We start from the raw sequence: 20,164 nt of genomic DNA, 5'->3' as shown, positions 1-20,164 counted from the left end.
GACTGATGTAGCAGTGGCCAGGATGTGAGGGGTCCATGGCTATCTTCAGCGCCCTAGTGTGTAGTCTCGAGTTGTAGAGTAGATCAAGTGGAGGGAGGGGTTTCCCAATGATTCTCTCTGCTGATCTAATGACCCTCTGGAGTTTTTGTCTGTCACTGACGGAGGAACCAGCGTGCCAGACCAGGATTGAAGAGCAGAGGATAGATTCTGTGGTGGCAGAGTAGTATCTTGTGAGGACCAGATGGGGCATGCCAAACTTTTTCAGCTGACAGAGGAAGAAGTCTTTTCTGGGCCTTTGCCACGGTGGAGCTGGTGTTAGCCTTCCATCTCAGGTCGTTTGAGATGGTGGTGCCCAGGAGGCGGACGCAGGGAACTATCACCACTTCAGTTCCGTCAATGTGTATTGGTGGTGGAGAAGGGGCATACTTCCTGAAGTCAATAATCATCTCCACAGTTTTTGCTGCGTTAAGGACCAACCTTTTCTCCCTGCACCAGTGGCAGATACTGTCTACCTGCTGACGATAGGCACTCTCATCTTCCCTGGTGATAAGGCCAACGATAGTGGTGTCATCTGCAAATGTGATAACCTTGACAGAGTCCGCTGTGGATCTGCAGTTGTTGGTGTAGAGGGAGAACAGCATTGGAGACAGGACGCAGCCTTGTGGAGCCCCCATGTTCGTGGTCCGCGGTTGGGAGGAAATGTCACCCAGCTTGACAGATTGTGACCTGTGGGATAGGAAGTCCGTAATCCTGCAAGATCGGTATGGCAGGCAAAGGGTGTGTGACCGTGCACCTGATTGGCTGACTGGCGCCTGCTGGCCAGATAGAGGTAGGAAAATTCCTGAACTGGTAGTGAGCAATTGTGTGTGTTGCAGTTAGAACAGGACTTCAGGCAGGCAGGGGACACTCCGTCCGGGCCAGAGGCTTTCCTGGAGTTCATAGTTGACAGGTGATGTATGACGTTTGATTCTCTCACAGCCATGGGGGGTGAGCTTAGACTCGAGGTGAGGTCAGCATGTGCCAGAGGGGAAGTGGGCGGTGACAAAGTACATAAAGTACTGTTTCCCCCTTTTTTTTTTTTCTTTAAATGTGACACAGTTCTGCAAAGTGGTTGCAATTGCTCCACTGGCTCTGATCATCCAGTATGATTAGCATACTGGCGCTTCTGGATTAGGCAATGATCCTGTGTGACAGGCTCATTGCCCAACCCAGAAGCGCTAGTATGCTATTACCGCCCTCCTATTGGCCCTGCTGGTGATTGGGGCGGGTTTACACACAGGGAACATGTAGTAGGAGCTGCTGTGACGAGCAGAACTTGGGACCAATCAGAGGGCTACTTTCCATCTTCAACTTAATCGCCTGGTAACTTTGGAACAGGAATAGCGTGCGCACGTGGAGCTACTACTCAATTTAAGTTGCGCTGCTAAGCAGTGCATATTCACGAGCAGGGCAAATGAAAGTGCAGCAGTATCTGTTTGGCCACCATTTTCCTAGCAGCCTGTCGGCAGGACTAGAGGGGGCAGGCCACGGGAAGGAGTGGTAAAGGCAAGACAGAGGCTCTTCCGTCCAGCACCATTTGGAGATTATTGCTGCATGGGGCTGGATGTGTGAGGAAGCTATCACATTTGGGTTTTAAAAATTACCAATTAAAAAGCCTTTATAAAAGCTATTGTTAGGCAAAGGAGGGATGTTAGGTGTTAGTAGTGAAGCGGATAGGTAGGCTGGTAGGGGAGAAAAAAACGGTTACGGTTTGTCCCTTTTTCAATCTTTTCCTTGCTGAGGTCCATGGAGATTTATTGTGTGTGCTGTTAGTGCAAGACGACCGTGCTGTCACTCCTGTGCGTTAGCATTTTGCTCCACCCACATGTAATCACCACGCCCACTTTTCCGCCACTTCACGTGCCGCTTTAGTAACCTCTAATTGAAATAATGTGCAAGCATATGTATAACCTGAGAGCAGCTAGCCATAAAGTAAACTTACATTATTACATTATTATTACACTTTATGGCTAGCTGCTCTCAGGTTATACATATGCTTGCTGGTCATTTCAATTAGAGGTTAGGGTCCAACAGGATGACCTCACTGTGGTGGAAGGATCTGTTATGATCTGCTAACGGACCATTTTTTAGTGCCAGTGTGAACCGGGCCTTAGCACAACTGAGGTGACATAATGAGATACACATGTATAAACAGTGCCAAGCACAGAAATTACTATGCTGTGTTCCTTTTTTTCTTTCTCTGCCTGAAAGAGTTAAACATCAGGTATGAAAGTGACAGTTCCTGTCCAGGTGTTGGGACTGGGTCGGACTATACCGTAACCCTCACTTAAAAGGAATTAGCCATTAAACACTTTTCTGTTTGTAAATGGCTTCTGAGAGCAGGAAAGAGATAAAAGGGGACAGTAGTTCATAGATTTGAGCTCTTGCATACTTCAATGCATGTGTCATTAAGAAGGACGGTGAAACAGTAAAAACTGCCGTTCAGGAAGATGGCACCTTAATTGGCAGCCATGGCCATAGGATTTTTTGGCCTTTTCTTGTTTTTCTTCCCTTTTCCCTACCAATTCACCTGGTTTGTTCCCCTGAAGGTGTGCAGTGTGGTCTGTTGTAGCCTGGGACACTGGTGCAGGTCTTGAGGAGTCCGAGACCTGGAGTTTTTTTTCCACCTTGCCTGGGTCCACCTGCCTGGGTCCGTTGTCTGTGCAGGTACAGGCCTTGTGGAGTCCACCACTGCTACCCAGGAGATCAGGGCTCCACTGAGGTAGGACACTGCGCTGATCGGGAAACCTTTGACCATGCTGGAAGCCGGCTGCGTCCATGTGGCTGCTGCTGCTGCTGCTGTACTGCAGCAGGGACACCTCTGGTTGAGCCCCTCCATGATGCCAGCCACTAAAACGGAAGTAAGGGCTGCTACAGACTGATGCTTCTGTGACAGCCAGATTATCTTGACCAGCCCTGCTGAATGTTGCCCAGGAATCGGGACCCACCACAATAATGAACATTACTGCGCCTTTTGAACTGGAACACCTTGGCTAGCACTGCCGGATGCCAGCAATCAGGATCCTCAGCAGCATCAGCCATCACCTCTGGTTTCTTTCCTGAAGAACTGAGTCCTCACTGCTGAACCTTTGCCTCCCACCCGTCCCCCATGTCTCCTTAGGGATGACAGAAGATTGCCAAGTGCGACTGGTGGCGCCATAGTATGGAAGCCTCGGCTCTTGACTTTCGGACATTATCCCCTCCATCCTTCCAGAACCTGTATGAGCCAAAAACAATTCCGAGTACAAACCCCCATTTGTACTTAGCAAAATAAATGATTCTGATTCTCTTGCCTCCCTCATCGACGTGGTCAGGTCTTCCATATTTTGCACCCCATCTACCTCCCTTAGCCAGTCATGTACAGTTGGGGGTTCAGGTGACTTCCAGCAGCAAGCGATCAAAGTCTTGGCAGTGTTAGTCAGGAGTCTAGTAAGAGGTTTTTATATTACTTAATGGAACAAGAGTTATTGTGAAGGAGGAAAAAGGCACATAACAATGTCCGATATGCACATAAGGCGCCGTGGAGCCGCCACATCACTTAGGGTTGTTTCAAAATAGGTGCTAATAAGGAAGGTCCCAGTATCTCTTCCCGACTCTACTATAATGAGCAGAGTTGCATTTCCCCCCATACCCCCCCCCCTCCCGGCGACGCACATAACATGACACACAGTCCCTGCCAGCCCCCCAGGCTAGTCATCACACAATGCACCCCCCAAGCCATAGTACCCTCTGACCAGTAAGCATGTGACCTCAATGGAAATATGCAGTATGCCTGAACATAGCACATTACAACACATTAGTGATTCATAAGAGCATGAGGAATAACTAAAATTGCCATATAACCAGAGTGTGAGAATGCTAGTCAATAGATCCGGGAGGAGCAGGGCTGCATTTAGGCCATGGCCTAGGGCACCACAGGATCAAGGGCACCAAAGCAGCAGGCTAAACTGGTGCAGCATTTGTAAGCTTGCAAATGCAGCAATGCAGGGAGATGAGGCAGGTGCCTGACCGAGGTACTCTGCTTCTAGCCGCCTGTGCAGCAGCTATCTTGCTCTCTGTGCACGTTTGCATTGTGGCTGACAGCTATGGACTTGGGCAGCATTGGAGACGGAAAGGAAGAGGAAGCTTCTGCACTGAAAACGAGTGGAGAATGAGTGACACTGATGGCTGCTGCGTTGTGAAGGTGAGCTGGCTACCTATACTGAAAGGGGATGGGAGAAGGAGGGATTAAGGGAGTCATCTGGCTACCTATACTGGAGGGAAGGGGAGAGGGGTCATCCGCTACCTATACTGAAAGGGGGCGGCTGGTGACGGTGCTCTTGGGCGGTAAAGAGTACAAATCCAGCCCTGGGGAGGAGGGTGCCGATATCTATCATCGCACGGGAGGAGGGTTGTCAGCCTGACCGCCGAACCCCATGCAGAGAAGGACATAGCAGCGGACAGTCCAGTGAGCAGACGTCAGGATCAGACGTAGAAAGGCTAGGGATTAAAGATCGTCGGTCACGCACCAGATTCCAGTAGGGGGACAATGGACGCTGAACCTTTGTGGTGAAGGGGTGCAGGGTAATGGCAGATGGGAGAAAACAAAGGAGGGACAACACAAGCAGATTGTTCAAACAAGAACGAAGGGCAGTCTACTGGGGATTGATCAACGGCCCAATAGAACAACAAGAGCCATGGAAAGTACTTACAGGCAACTTAACGGGGCCTGCAGATCCATTGTGGGTAACCCATCTCCAAGGCGTCGGGGTTTCCTGCTGGTACATCTACAGTTGGTATGGACAGTGTGCGGAAGAGATCCGGTAGCTCGCTGGGGTGTTAAGAGTGAAGACCTGTGTCCCCTTACGCACCACTAGATGAAAGGGAAAGCCCCATCTGTATCTTTAACCACTTTGTTGTAGGGCTTGTAAGAGGGGTCGCATGGCCCTTTTTTCGAACTAGAGTAGAGGTGCCCTCCCACTGCATAGGATCATCTCTTCGAGTACACCGACATATCCTTTTTTTTTTCCCCCCGGATACTAGCGCATAGTTCACTGTAGCGTAATATACCACTTGTTGCAGAACATGTTTTAAGCAATCAAAACTTGACATATGTTAATTTTGTTTTTGTTATTTGATATGTTAAATTAAAATTATTTTTACAGATATTTAAACCAAAGTTGGTTATAATTTATAAAAAATGGCAGATCTCTGACTTTTAAAGAGGCCAAATTGTTGGTGCTCCTATGGCAGGCGCTACTGTAACAGAAACTGCTCGAATGCTTTAGTGGGATGTGGGTGTGGGGGCACCCTCTAGGAAAAAGACACAGGAGACAAAAGTGGGAGCCCAATGGTGTAGTATGTCAAAACAATTGGCAGTGGTAGAAAGTAAGATACTACTCACAAAGGTGGGTTGCAGGGGGCAACAGACCACAGGAATCAGGTGGAGACAATAAACCCGACTCCACTCGGGGTGGTCACTGGGGACCTGGCCACGGTCGCTCTCCTTGGTGAAAGAAAGGGGACAGATGTCTACCGTGGTCGAGGCCGCGTCTCCACCCCTCAAACGGGTGAGGTATGGGGGTATAAATTGCACAATAAGGGTATAAGAGGCGCCCTGGTGTGGTATAAAAGCATCTAAAACAGTTTAAATAAGAAAATGATTTTGAGGTGGCTTACCTCAATGACAAAAAAAGCTTTTTTTAGCAAAGGTTTTTAATAGTAGCACAGGCAACGCGTTTCGCGGTCTGAGCCCGCTTCCTCACGCCAATGACAGTGCCTACGTTAGTAGAGAAAAACTCCTCAGTATGCCAAAATCTTAAAAAGTATACATATATGTACACTTACAGCATAAGATGATTAAATTATTAAAATTATTATTAAAAAAGTATGATCCAATTTGATTAATCCCATCAAGACTATTAAAAACCTTTGCTAATACAAAGAGTTTTTTCGTCATTGAGGTAAGCCACCTCAAAATCATTTTCTCATTTAAACTGTTTTTAGATGCTTTTATACCACACCAGGGTGCCTCTTATGCCCTTATTGTGCTTGAATGCTTGGCATTTCAAGAGGTACTTTCTCAAAAGTAATGACTGCCTTTGAAAGAGAAGGAAAAACGTCTTCAGCAAAACAGTTGTGGCCGAAAGTTGAAGTTGTCTGAGAGAGACCATTGGACTCTAAATCGAATTGTTAGAAAAGCTCGCAAGACCACGGCTCCTAAAATCACTGCAGAGCTGAATGAACACCTACAGAACCCAGTTTCCACAAATCTGGATTCCACAGAAGAACTGCAGTTAGAAAACCTCTGCTCTCAAAGACAAATGTTTCAAAGCGTTTACAGTGGTGTAGAAACCACCAGAATTGGTCACTCTAGCAGGGGAAAAACGTGATTTTTCTCTGACGAATCATCGTTTACCTTATTTCCGACCTCCGGCTGAGTGTACGTTTGGAGACAGCCGAAAGAAGCATTTCATCCAGACTGCCTTCTCCCAACCGTAAAACATGGTGGGGGTTCTGTGATGATCTGGGGTGCTATTTCTTGGAAATCTGCCCGGCCAATGATTTCCCTGCATGGAAGACTTAACAGCCGAGACTATTTAGGAATTTTGAGCGACCAAGTTCATCCTATGGTTCAAGAACGGTTTCTGGAGGGGAATGCCATCTTTCAAGATAATGCCCCAATCCATATAGCTTGAATTGTTAAAGAATTCCACGAGGAACATTCTAATGAAGTTGAGCATCTCATCTGGCCACCACAATCCCCAGACCTCAACATTATTGAGCATTTATGGTCGATTTCCGCTGTCATAGTCTCTAAAAGAACTGGAGGGTTTTTTAACTGAAGAATGGGCTAAAATTCCTTTGGAAACAATTCACAATTTGTATGAATCAATTCCTTGGAGAATTGAGGGTGTAATTGCCGCAAAAGGTGGACCTACACCAATAAAAAAGGTGTTTCCATTATTTTGTCCAACCCCTGTAGTTGGATGATTCCTGTTTTCTTTGACCTTCAAAATCTCATTTCCTATTCAATGTCGCTGGGACGTGCTTGAGAAAACACATTGAACTGTTACCTCTTCTGAGGGCGGCAACTAGTGTCTGGTCATCAGGTCTGCTCTTGTGCGCCTACTATATTTTGGATGTGTATGAGTTCACGTGCATCCTCCTGCACGAGCATGGATACGCACACATTCCATTGCATTACAATTTCAGTATATCATTTATGTGACGTTATGCTATGAGCAAATCCAGGTTGTATGACCTTACATTTAAATACATTTCATCCATCATTTGCTAGTATCCTATACCTAATATGGTTTATTTTTGTTGCATTTATGACGCTTATTAAAAAAATTTAAAGCAATATATGAAATCCAACTATTTTCTCAACCCTTTTCCTGATGTTTACATAAGGGATTATATGCAGTCCTATGTCTTGACCACATGATGGCACTGTAGATTGTAAAATTGACATTATTTTACTGAAACTGATGGCAGCACTTAATTTTTAAAGGACGTCAGAGGAATATTTAAAGCCACCATTGTGATCCTTTTTTTACACAAGCCATTGGACCAGCTGTCATGATGTTGGTTACATTTTTTACTTTGTCACATGTTTTGAAAAATGCGTGCAGCCTCTGGTATTTGTGTGGGATCATAACTCTTCCTTTTATCTTAAATCAGTCATTCAGCTGTAATTAAGGGTGAACTCCATGAAATGTAATTGAATAAAGGTGGCCATAAATCAGTAGATTTGGCAGCTGATCGACCATCCAATTTGATAGTTACTGAACCAGATGAAAATCGGTGGCGCCAAAAGCATGCTCTAAAGCATCCTCTTCTGGATTTGAACCCCACGTGGTTGCCAGTGCATTGCACATGGGGCGCGTGTGGGATGACACTCACATGCCACTCGTGCAGTACGCTGGCAGCCACATGTGGTGCAAACACGGAAGAGGTGTTCGGACACCGCAGCGAATACCGGACAGGCAAAGTATTAATGCAGGGGCACCGGGGGACGTACATGTACATTAGGGGGGGCAACGCCTTAATGCCGGTTGCTAAAAGATTTCATGTTAACATTGTTCAGGGAATCAGCTTGCGGTTTATGGTGGCCAACAGATCTCTCTCTCTCTTTAAAATCTGATTGGAGAGAGATCTGTCTGTGAGTTGGTCACCAAAATCGCTAGATGTATGGGTACCTTTACAATTGTGATTTATCCGTATAAAAATCAGTTTGTGATTCAAAGCATATTAGCTGCCGGCATTTTTTTCAGTGGTTCTTAAAATTTTCTGTCCAGCATCTTCATAGTTCATGAGACCTCAAAAACAGAAGGGAAGAATTTAGCTTCTAAGTGTAGCACTAGCGTATTCAAAAGATTTGGCATAATAAAGAAATCATCGCAAAAGGGAGTCACAGCTAGGTAACCACAGTATGAGCACATGGAGATTCCGACTCATCTCCTCTAGGGCATGTAATTTGTGCCCCCAGATGGCCCGTGGGTAGCTAGTCAGGTGTTTCCTTTGAGATGGTCCCAAGTGTAAGTAGTCAGATGTGTCTCCCAGATGGCCCCCAGCGTAGGTAGTCAGATGTCGCAGCCCCCCCCCCCCCCCCCCCCGAAATGGCCACCAGTGTAGGTAGATGTTCCCCCCAAGATGGCCCCCAGTGTAGGTAGTCAGACATGTCTACCAGATGGCCCCTAGTGTAGGTAGTCAGATGCCCCTCCCCTGCCGAGATGGCCCTTAGTGTAGGTAGATGTTCCTCCCACGATGGCCCCCACACTGTAAGTAGTCAGATGTTCCCTACAGATGGCCCCCAGTGTAGGTATTCAGATGTTCCCTCCAGATGGCCCCCAGTGTAGGTAGTCAGGTGTCTCCCTGGGATAACCCAACTCCCGCACACCTAGTACAGCTGCTACGTAGCCTCCCTTCTTCCCTGAGTTGCAGCGAGTAGTTAAGTAGGAACTCACATGTCCATGATTCAGTGCTGCCAAATCTCACTGCTTTCCTCTGCCTCTCATGATGATGTCATGTGTCAGAATGGGTCACTTCTGCCCTAGCGGCAGCCCAACTAAGGTATTTGGACTCCCTCTGATCTGTCACATTCCTTTTATTATGATTTCTACTGGTATTCTCTATAATAAAGCCTAAGTGTCGCTGCGTCCAACAGTTTTGTCCCAGTGTACCAGGATTTTTGTTACTGCGCGTGTGCGGCGGTTACGTGCGTGGCGTGCGCGCGCATGCGCACTGGTGGCGGCGGCCGCCGCCGGAAAAAGACATAGAGCCCGTTTTTAAATGGGCTTGGGTCTACTAGTTGATTTATATAGAGCCATCTTCTTCCATGGTGTTGTACAAAGTATTGAAAAAACATGGGTATATAATACAGAGGCGGCGAACATAAATGTCACAGCAACTAATACAATTTATCTAACATACCACTGTTACAAAAAGATAAATAAATTTGCTCTTGCTACACATTTACACAGTCTATCCTGCTTACCGCAGTTTAGTGTATATGTTACGGCCAGAACCCGAAGTTTGGCCACTTCTAGTTCTGGCCGGCCACTTCGGGTTCTGGCCGGCCAATTCGCGAAGTGCCCGCTGCGCTGCGGCCAATGTTAGAAACGGATCGTTTACTCTGATATGAATGTATCTTCTGGCCGCAGCGCAGCGGCCAAACGTATTAATTTGTTGCAATTTTTAAGCCGGCGGCAATGTAACGATTCAAGCCGCCGGCTTTTTCATCTGCCTCATCTCTCTCCCTCTCTCTTCTTATGGCCAGCCGGCGGGGGGGGGGGGACACGCGAGTCCCCCCGGGAGTCGTTCGTCGCAGCAGGGGCAGCAGAGCGGGGAGGCTGCAGACATTGCTTCTGCCAGCACCCGCTCTGCAAGAACGGCAGGCTTCCCTGCCGCGACGAACGACTCCGGAGGGACACGCGTGTCCCCGCCCGGCTGCCCATAAGAAGAGAGAGGGAGAGAGATGAGGCAGATGAAAAAGCCGGCGGCTTGAATCGTTACATTGCCGCCGGCTTAAAAATTGCAACAAATTAATACGTTTGGCCGCTGCGCTGCGGCCAGAAGATACATTCATATCAGAGTAAACGATCCGTTTCTAACATTGGCCGCAGCGCAGCGGGCACTTCGCGAATTGGCCGGCCAGAACCCGAAGTGGCCGGCCAGAACTAGAAGTGGCCAAACTTCGGGTTCTGGCCGTAACATATACACCACTGTGTCTCTTACTGCACTTTAGCAGAGTTCCCCAACCCTGTCCTCAAGGCCCACCAACAGTACATGTTTTGCAGAAAACCACAAACATTCACAGGTGAGGTAATTAGTGTCTCAGCAGAGCTGATTAACTACCTCTGTGGATTTCTACAAAACATGCACTGTTGGTGGGCCTTGAGGACAGGGTTGGGGAACACTGGACTTTAAGGACATCCTTAAAGTGATCCTTAAGTCAGAAAAAAAATTACTTTTACTCAATTGGGGCTTCCAATAGCCCCCTGCAGCTATGCTTTCTGATTAAGTTAGAGGATGAATAAAGCAGTTGTAAATAAAATGCAAAGTCAGCTCTCAGAGTAAAATGAGTGTATTTTAGGAATATATAATTTCTAAATGAATAATAATACTTATGCACAAAAGCAAATATGCTAACCGTATGGCATATAAAAAGTAGAAAAACATGTTTTTATTGAATATTATGTCAGGGTTTTATACCGCTTTAAGGACACCCGAGGTGAAAATAAACTAATGAAATAAACAATTGTATCTATCCTCTTTCTACTAAAAATGACTTTTTAAGATATTCCACAACTTTATTTTATATTTAAATCTACTTTTTAAATTGTTACTGTTTTATAGTTTTTGCTCAATGACACATTCAGTGAAGCGTGCCAGAGCTAAAATCTACGAACTATTGACCCTTTTTATCCATTTCCTGCTCTTGGAAGCCATTTTCTGCTGGGAAAGTGTTTTATAGTTGTAATTTCTTATGAACGAGGGTCAAAATGTAGTCTGACCCAGTCCTGACTCAGACAGGAACTGCCACTTACAATTGGAAATCCAGTATATGGAAAAACGGTGTCTCAGGTCTAGGGTTACCTAAACACTTTGTTCGCTCAATACACAGCAAGATTTGCAGAGCCAGTGGTGTGCCGTCTCTTTTTTTACTTTTGACTGCCACTTACAAACCTGATGTTTAACTCTTTCAGGCAGAGAAAGAAAAAAAGGAACACAGTATAGTTATTTGTGTACTGGGCATGTCTATCTCATCGTGTCACAGGTCACCTCGGGTATCCTTTAACAGCTGCAACACACTGGGGCACTTTTCTGATCGGCGATCAGCAAGGCACTGTTACTAATGTATCCCTATGGGATCATACTCACTGCAGCAATTGTGATCTGCAGAAATCACAAATGTGCTGCATGCAGTGTTTTGGGGGCGATTGCAATGTGATTCTCGTTCTATTGAACAGGAATCACAACGCAAATTGCAAAGCAAAATTGCAATTGCGATTTGCATTCCGAGTGTGAACTAGCTTTAAGTGTTTCTACATTTTTTAAGAAACACTTCTAGCTCTTTAATTTCAGATTTTACAGATTAGGACCCATGTAGACTTTAGTGTGGCTAGGCTGAACTGAAAAGCCTATTTTGGAATGCAATCCATTTCATGAAATCCAGCCGCTGTCTGAAAACTGCTACTGAAGAAAAAAAAAAGAGAACAGAAGAAGAGGGATTGCGGGGCCCATGTATCATTATTATTGATTTTTATTTGGGCCCGTACAGGCTTGGACGCGGCTTGCCTTTGTTTTAATTGTTTTTAATTTTTGTAGTCGACTTCAATAAAGACATATGTATTTACTTCACATGCACTTTTTGGTCCAATTTTTTTGCTCCAGTACTATTATCTATAGTCAATATATAGGAGGGTTTTCCTCTGCTTTTCTTCTTCAGTTATTGTTTAAAGTCTGAGACCTCACCCCTCATATCTCAATTTTTATTTTTTATCAGCAACACAATTTGCATAAACTATGCATGCTCGCTTTTCTCTTGTTTAAGTCTGAAAACTGCTATACAGAAGGTATTTTACCTTCATCTTATCCTTGTAACCTCCCCTTGTGCAGAGATCTGAGCCTGCTTTACCTCCTCAGATTCTCTTAACACCCACGTAGACCTTAATTCACTAAGCAGTTTAGACTAGTCTACAGATGGTTTTAAAGCAGCGTACACACGCCGGACTTTAGGCAACGACGAGTCCGTCGTTGCCTCCCGCTGGGTGGGCGTGCCAGCGACAGTCCGGCGTGTGTACGCTCTGTCATCAGACTGATACGGCTGTTTGTGAGCGATCCGCCCGGCGGATCGCTCAGAAACAGCCGTATCAGTCTGACGACAGAGCGTACACACGCCGGACTGTCGCTGGCACGCCCACCCAGCGGGAGGCAACGACGGACCCGTCGTTGCCTAAAGTCCGGCGTGTGTACGGACCTTTAGTCTGGTGGTTGGTGTAATGTTTTAGACCTGTTTTTAGACCTGGTCTAACATTCAGTAATTACACAATTCACAAAGGCAAACCAGGAGTAACCACGCCCACTTTTTCTGACATAGATTAGACCAGCTGATTTCTTGTAGGTAAAGTAATTCTGTGAGGTATTTTAGATGTGAGGATGGAACCTTTTGAATTAATTATGCAGGAGTTTAATTGTATCCAGAGGAGAGCTCATCAAAGGAGGAGGATGTCAGTCATAGCTACTTGTTTGTGAATTGCATCTTTTGATCATATCACGTTTCACCCACCTAATTACCAAATGGTTTAGACCAGGTCTAAAAGCCAGTCTAAAACATTTGGCAATAGTGAATTCCCCTTTGATGCAACTGACCAAACCATCAGTAGACTAAAAACCATCAGTAGACTAGTCTAAACTGCTTAGTGAATTGAGGCCTATAGTGTATTACCTTTTGATGCAACTGACCAAACCATCTATAGACTAGTCTAAATTGCTTAGTGAATTGAGGCCATAGAGGGATTGACACACAGAAGCTGGGGAGAGATTTATGCAACAAAATAGACATTTAGGATAGGAGGAAGAGTCTTAGTCTTCACTCCTATAGTAGTACTACTATTGTAATTCTGTACACGCCTTCAGAAAAGTTGAAAACACAATACATGGCCAGTGTTCTGACAAATATTGTGTATTTATCATGTGCAGTGGGTGAATCGGTGTGGAAACTGCCATATACATTGATATTCCCTGAACCATTAACCCAGGCAAAGTGGACAGACCAGTTTGATGCCATTTTGACTCCCATTTCTAGATGCTTATTTAAAGTCTTGCCATAAGCCACTAAAGCCAAAACATCTGCATGCCAAGTAACTGCTTCTTAACCACTTAACGACCGCCTAACGCCGATAGGCGTCGGCAGGTCGCAAGTGGTTTTGCATGGAAACGGGCGCTCGTTCGAGCGGTCTTTCCATGTTGGTTCACGGAGGGTGTCTCCGTGAACAACCTGTGAGTCGCCAATTGCGGCTCGCAGGCTAAATGTAAACACGCGGGGAAGAAATCACCGTTGTTTACATCACACGGCGCTGCTGCGCAGCAGCACTGTAAAGCAGATCGGTAATTCCCAGCCTCTGATTGGCCGGGGATCGCCGCAGTCTGATAGGCTGAAGCCTATCCTAGGCGGCGCAGAACGGATCGCCGTCCTGTGCCGCCCACAGCAAGGAGGGGAGGGAGGGAAAGGGAGCGAGGGCGAAAAACGCGGAGGGGGGCTTTGAGGAGCCCCCCCCCGCAAGGCAGAGATGGCCAGTGGCGATCAGACCCCCCCAGTAGGACATCCCCCTAGTGGGGGAAAAAAGGGGGAAGTCTGGTCGCCCTGGCTGAAATACGATCTGTGCTGTGGACTGGAGACCCCACGCAGCACAGATCTAAGGAAAATAGGCTGGTCCTTAAGTGGAGAATAGATCGACTACCTCTATATTTCACTTCCACTGTTCTTTAAGGGACCTTTTACACCTAACGCATCACAGTGCTCTCTCCTACTGTAGCTCATCGCAATGGCCATTGCAGGCAGTGGGACATGACAAACTGACTGCGATGGGGCAGAAGTGCTCCAGGTAATGCAGAAGCAGCAGTGTTTTACAGTGTAACTTATGTGATCCTGGAAGTGCACCAGAAGTTTTAATTTTTCTTTTTTTCTTGGAACTCGTGTGACTTTTCAGCCGCGGTGCAATTGTTCCAAACAGCAAAGGACCCGCAAGTGTACCTAATTGCCCATCCAGTGATGAGGCTTCTCACCGATGATGCAATCACAATCTGCATCCATACAGTAAACACAACACCTACATTTGCAGCCTCCATGCATATCTGATGCTGTGTGAGTAGCATGAGCGTGAATAGCATGAGGTGTGTAGGTAACATAGTTGCTAGATGGGCAGGGATTGTGGCATGTTTGTTGAACTTTTGGGCAGTGAATTGACAAACTTCTAGCTTATGAGACAGAACAGCGTGTAATTTTTCTCTTTACATAACATAAGAACAGGAATACTTTTACTTTTTTTAAATAAACGAATAGTGGTTGCAGAGAGTGTTACTAAAGCTAGCTTGGCAACATGTTCACTTTTATGGATAGTTGACGACTAAGGATGGTCAATGCGAGTCAAATAGTTAAGATTTAATGCAGAATTATGTATATTTTTTATGTAAATGTATACAGCTTGAAAATGTATGGAATCAAATAAAGCCAAGGACCACTTTCAAGCTTCATAATGTGCATAAAAAATTACATAATACTGCATAAAGATTTCTTTGCGAGCTTTTGAAACTTTAAGTTTCTTCTTCAGGCATGTTTCAGAACTGGATCAGAACCATACAAAGTACTGTCACAAAACAGCGCATATCTGGGCACAGCTGGCGCCACCAATTACGGCTATAGCTGCGCTCACTGAGTAATTTGGATGCCGTCAAAAGACGGAGCTTAAGTTACTTTTAAAACGCTGTAAGTCGCCACCGGTAGCAGCGGTTTCCTCCACAAGGCATGTACCAGCACAGACAGCAGACCTAGGCAGCGGCAAGGTGGAAAAAACTCCAGGGCCTGGACTCTTCATGACCCTTATGTGCATTTAATAGAAATATGTTTTATATAAATTATGCATAAAATGTTTTATAAATAAAGATTCATTTTTGAAAAGTAAGTGGGGTAAATATGTTGCATGAATTCACAGCTTCCCATTTCCTTCTCACCAATAACCAGCTTACTTCCATGGCACTCCTAATGTGGACGATGTTTCTGTTTATATAAGACTAATCCCTACCTTTTCAGTAATTTAATTGGCTAACTATGAAACATTACCTATGGATATTTGATATATACCATGTGACTACAGCAGGTAGATTTCTGCATAATGTAGAATGAATCAAACTTTAATTTTTAACTATTTTGAGATCAAACTACCTGAAATTCCGTTTAGTGATTCAGCTAAGTAAATATAAAGAATGCTGTCCACTGATGTCCTTCAAGTTAAGTTAAACGGACGTGCCATCTACCCCCATGTGACTATGCATTCACACTGCATTAGTACAAAGGGCAGTAGGGTCCAAAAGCCTGTTTGCATGATGCATGTGCATCACACTCATGTGAGGGACACAAGACCAAAAGGAGGCCAGGGGAATTAGTGAAACCAAGACAGTGCTTAATGCAGCTCTACTATCCAAATCAATTTGGTTGGTGGAGACAATTCTGCTTTACAAGAAATCCAAGGTGAGCATGATTTAGTTGCTGCCATATTTATTTCCTTTTAAACAATACCCATTTCCTGACACTCCAGTTGATGTTCTGGCATCAGTAGTGTCTGATTCACAGCCCTGTAACAAGCACGTGAGTAAGCCAGTCAGACTTGTTACAGCAGGGAGGTACAGGATAGCTAGGGCAAATTGCATTGTTTAAAAGGAAATAAGCATTTCAGCCATCAGCTTAAAGGGACACTTAAGTCAAACAAAAAAATGAGTTTTACTCACCTAGGGCTTCCAATAGCCCCCTGCAGCTGTCTGGTGCCCTCGCTGTCTCCCTCCGATCCTCCTGGCCCCACCAACAGCCACTTCCTGTTTCGGTGACAGGAGCTGACAGGCTGGGAACGCGAGTTATTCTTCGCGTTCCCAGACACATTAGCACCATCTATGCTGCTATATGGTATAGGATATATGCTATAGCAGCATAGATGGCGCTATTGTGGCCAGGAACGCGAAGAATCACTCGCGTCCCCAGCCTGTCAGCTCCTGTCACCGAAACAGGAAGTGGCTGCCGGCGGGGCCAGGAGGATCAGAGGGAGATGGCGAGGGCACCGGACAGCTGCAGCGGGCTATTGGAAGCCCCAGGTGAGTAAAACTCATTTTTTTTGTTTGACTTAAGTGTCCCTTTAAGTTCCCTTTAACCACCCTGGCGTTCTATTAAGATCGCCAGGGCGGCTGCGGGAGGTTTTTTTTTTTAAATAAAAAAAAAACTATTTCATGCAGCCAACTGAAAGTTGGCTGCATGAAAGCCCACTAGAGGGCGCTCCGGAGGCGTTCTTCTGATCGCCTCCGGCGGCCAAAAGTAACACGGAAGGCCGCAGTGAGCGGCCTTCCGTGTTTTGCTTACTTCGTCGCCATGGCGACGAGCGGAGTGACGTCATGGACGTCAGCCAACGTTCTGACGTCAGCCGCCTCCGATCCAGCCCTTAGCGCTGGCCGGAACTATTTGTTCCGGCTGCGCAGGGCTCAGGCGGCTAGGGGGACCCTCTTTCGCCGCTGCTCGCGGCGATCAGGCAGCAAACGCGGCTGGTAAAGTGCCGGCTGCGTGTGCTGCACTTTATTTGATCCAAATCGGCCCAGCAGGGCCTGAGCGGCACCCTCTGGCGGTAATGGACGAGCTGAGCTCGTCCATACCGCTAAGGTGGTTAAGGGCTCAAACACTATAATCGCTTTTCTGAGCTTTTTAGAGTCGTCAGCGATTTCCGACCACTTTGAAAAAAAATTGCTCCCATTCAATTGCATTAAAATCGTGTAAAAATAGCATACGTTTTTCGAGTTTGCGATCTTATGCGATTGCAGCGATTTTTACGAGATGACCACTCAGAAAAGTGCTTATAGTGTGTCTGAGAAGTAAGAGAGCTTTCTACAAGTAAGTTGCTGTTTCCTGTTGTTTTACAACCCATGAGTCTTTGCAGCTGCAGGCATTTTCTTTTAAACGTTTATTTGTAAAATACATTTTTAATACAAGTAATAAAACATTTCTAAACTCCATAAACATTCCAAAAATGTTTTAAATAAATTGGACAGTAAACTGGTATTTTTCTATAACTTAAGGCAATAAACGTGATAACTTTGTTCATGAAGAAATGGGAATTTTTTTCACTGCCTTCACAGAAAGCAAAGTTTAACTAGATTTTTAAGTGCAAGTTTCATGAAGGTGCTTTGTTGTCCAGCCAAGACTGTGGACTTTTCTAGGAGGATGTGGGGGTGGAGCCATGGCTGTGATGTCTTCCAGGAGAATGCGAGTTTTGGGTTGGAACAATGGCTGTGGAGTTTTCTTGGAGGATGCAGATGGTGGAGGCTGAGTGGCTTGGGTTTCTGATTCAGCCCAGGGGTCTTTCACCATTGATAGACTGTAGCAATTGCTGATGTCTTTGTGGTCCAGCCATGACAGTGAACTTTTCTACGAGGATGTGGGTGGTGGGGGAGGATCCATGGCTGTGGAGTCTTCTAGGAAGATTCGAGTTTTTGGGTTGGAGCCATGGCTGTGAACTTTTCTAGGAGGATGTGGGTGGTGGGGGTGGAGCCGTGGCTGTGGAGTCTTCTAGGAGATGCACATTTTGGGTCGGAGCCATGGCTGTGGAGTCTTCTTGAAGGGTTGTGGGGGTGGAGCCATGGCTGTGGAATCTTCTAGGAAGATGCGAGTTTTGGGATGGAGCCAGGGCTGTGGAGAGTTCTTGAAGGATGCAGGTGGTGGGAGCTGAATGACTTGGGCTTCCAATTCAGCCCAGGGGTCTTCCACCATGGATGGACTGTAGTAATGGCTGATGTTTTTAGCATGCACTCTGTTCTGTTTAAACGGAACCTGTAATAGAAAATGGACAGTTTTAGCAGTGTCATAACCAAAACATATTTGCATAGCACATATAAGCCCTTATTCAATTTACTTTTCTCCTATGTTTTCTTTTCTTTTTTTTTTTTTTTTTACACTTTATCAATAATATTGCTTAACTTGTTAACTTAACTCAAAGGGCTCTATTCACAAAACTTCTCATAAATGACCTATTTTTCACCTAAATGATACAAATACCCATTCAGTACATTTACAAGCAAAATAATAAGCAAAATAATCACTCAAAGTAAGTTTATCCTGATTAATTTAATTTCAGTATTAATTTTCTTACTTTAATTAAATTATATTTCTGCTCTTTGGAAGCCTAAAAATGTAACAAAAATAAGGTGAAAGCAGAAGAAAACCGGTGAAAAAGCTTTGTGAATCAAGCCCAATGTGGTCTTTTTTATGCATCTAGTTTGAGCCCTGCTATTGCAAACAGAACGTACATGTGCATTCTGTCTATCAACGCACCTGCTTTTTTTTTTCATGGCGGGACTTACACACGGGAGATTGGTGAATGGGAATTTTTTTCCCTGAGTCAATCAAAGTTCATGTGTGTGAATGAACAGGACTCCAATCAGAAGCCATGTTCATTCATAAAAATCGAAGTAAAAAGTGTAGTTAAAAAGGATCGAAAACTTCCTGTCTTTTCTAAATTATAATAGCAGCCTTTTTTCAGCTGCATGATGACAAATATAAAATATTTTACATTTATTGGAGGAACCCCTCCCTTCCTTTCATATTGCCGGGACAGAATCCGGCAAACTTGTGGAGTAGGAGGTGTCCGGCAAAGGAGGAATTGCTAATGGCTGCCACCTGTATAACCCTAGTTATGAAAAGAGAAGGGTAAAAAGCATGCACTGAAATGCTCATAGGTTTGGAGGAGTGTTTATTTATCTTTGTATGTGTCAGAGTGGTGCAACTAAATATTTTGAATTAAAAAAAAGTTTGGTTTGGGTCCACTTTAACCACTTAAGCCTACCTGGACTAATATGTTCGTCCAGATAGGCTGTGCTGCTGTCAGTTTGTGGTACGCGCGATCGCTGTTAGCTCCCCCGATCAATGAATGGGAATATAATACCCATTCATCGATCCAAGTCACCTGCAGAAAAACCGACGGTCTCTTATCAGAGACCGCAGTATTTCTGCAAAAAAAAAAGTTCCCCGTCCTCTTTCTAGTTCCTGGAGGCGTGATCGTACACTTCCAGGACTTTTTTGACTATTAAAAGTAGTAAACTACACCCACATGTATTTTTTAAATAAATAAATACATTGTATTCCATTTCAAAATAAGCTGTTTACTTCCCACACCAAAAATTACCCAAATACAATTTTTAATAAAAAAAAAAATTACAATAAAAAAAAAACAAACATAAAGTTACCTAAGGGTCTGAACTTTTTAAATATGCATATCAAGAGAGTACCGTATATACTCGCATATAAGCCGACCCGCATATAACTCGACCCCCCAACTTTTCCCTGAAAAACCAGGGAAAAATGACTGACCCCCATATAAGCCGGGGGTAGGAAATGCTGGATTGGTGCAGCCCCCCAGTGTGTCCCAGTATAGCTAGTATAGTGCCCAGTATGGGTAGGTAGTGCCTCAGTATAGCTAGTAAAGTTCCCAGTATAGGTAGGTAGTGTCCAGTATAGCTAGTATAGTGCCCAGTATAGCTAGTATAGTGCCCAGTATAGCCAGTATAGCGCCCAGTATGGGTAGGTAGTGCCTCAGTATAGCTAGTATAGTGCCCAGTTTAGCTAGTATATTGCCACAGTATGGCTAGTATAGTGCCCCAAGTGGGCTAGTAAAGTGCCCAGTTTAGCCAGTATAGTGCCCAGTATAGCGCCCAGTATGGGTAGGTAGTGCCTCAGTATAGCTAGTATAGTGCCCAGTATAGCTAGTATAGTGCCCAGTTTAGCTAGTATAGTGCCCAGTTTAGCTAGTATAGTGCCCCAGTATGGCTAGTAAAGTGCCCAGTTTAGCCAGTATAGTGCCCAGTTTAGCTAGTATAGTGCCCAGTATAG

General features: G+C 45.2%; 1 protein-coding gene across 1 annotated transcript in view; it reads left to right on the top strand.

Annotated features, from left to right (window-relative positions):
• Nucleotides 1–20,164, top strand: part of CDK12 (cyclin dependent kinase 12) — a 293,902-nt gene that overhangs the window by 228,939 nt on the left and 44,799 nt on the right. The window lies entirely within an intron of this gene.

Source organism: Hyperolius riggenbachi, chromosome 12, assembly GCF_040937935.1.
Source record: "Hyperolius riggenbachi isolate aHypRig1 chromosome 12, aHypRig1.pri, whole genome shotgun sequence".
Lineage (NCBI taxonomy): Eukaryota > Metazoa > Chordata > Amphibia > Anura > Hyperoliidae > Hyperolius > Hyperolius riggenbachi.
This window is presented reverse-complemented; position numbering and strand designations above follow the sequence as displayed.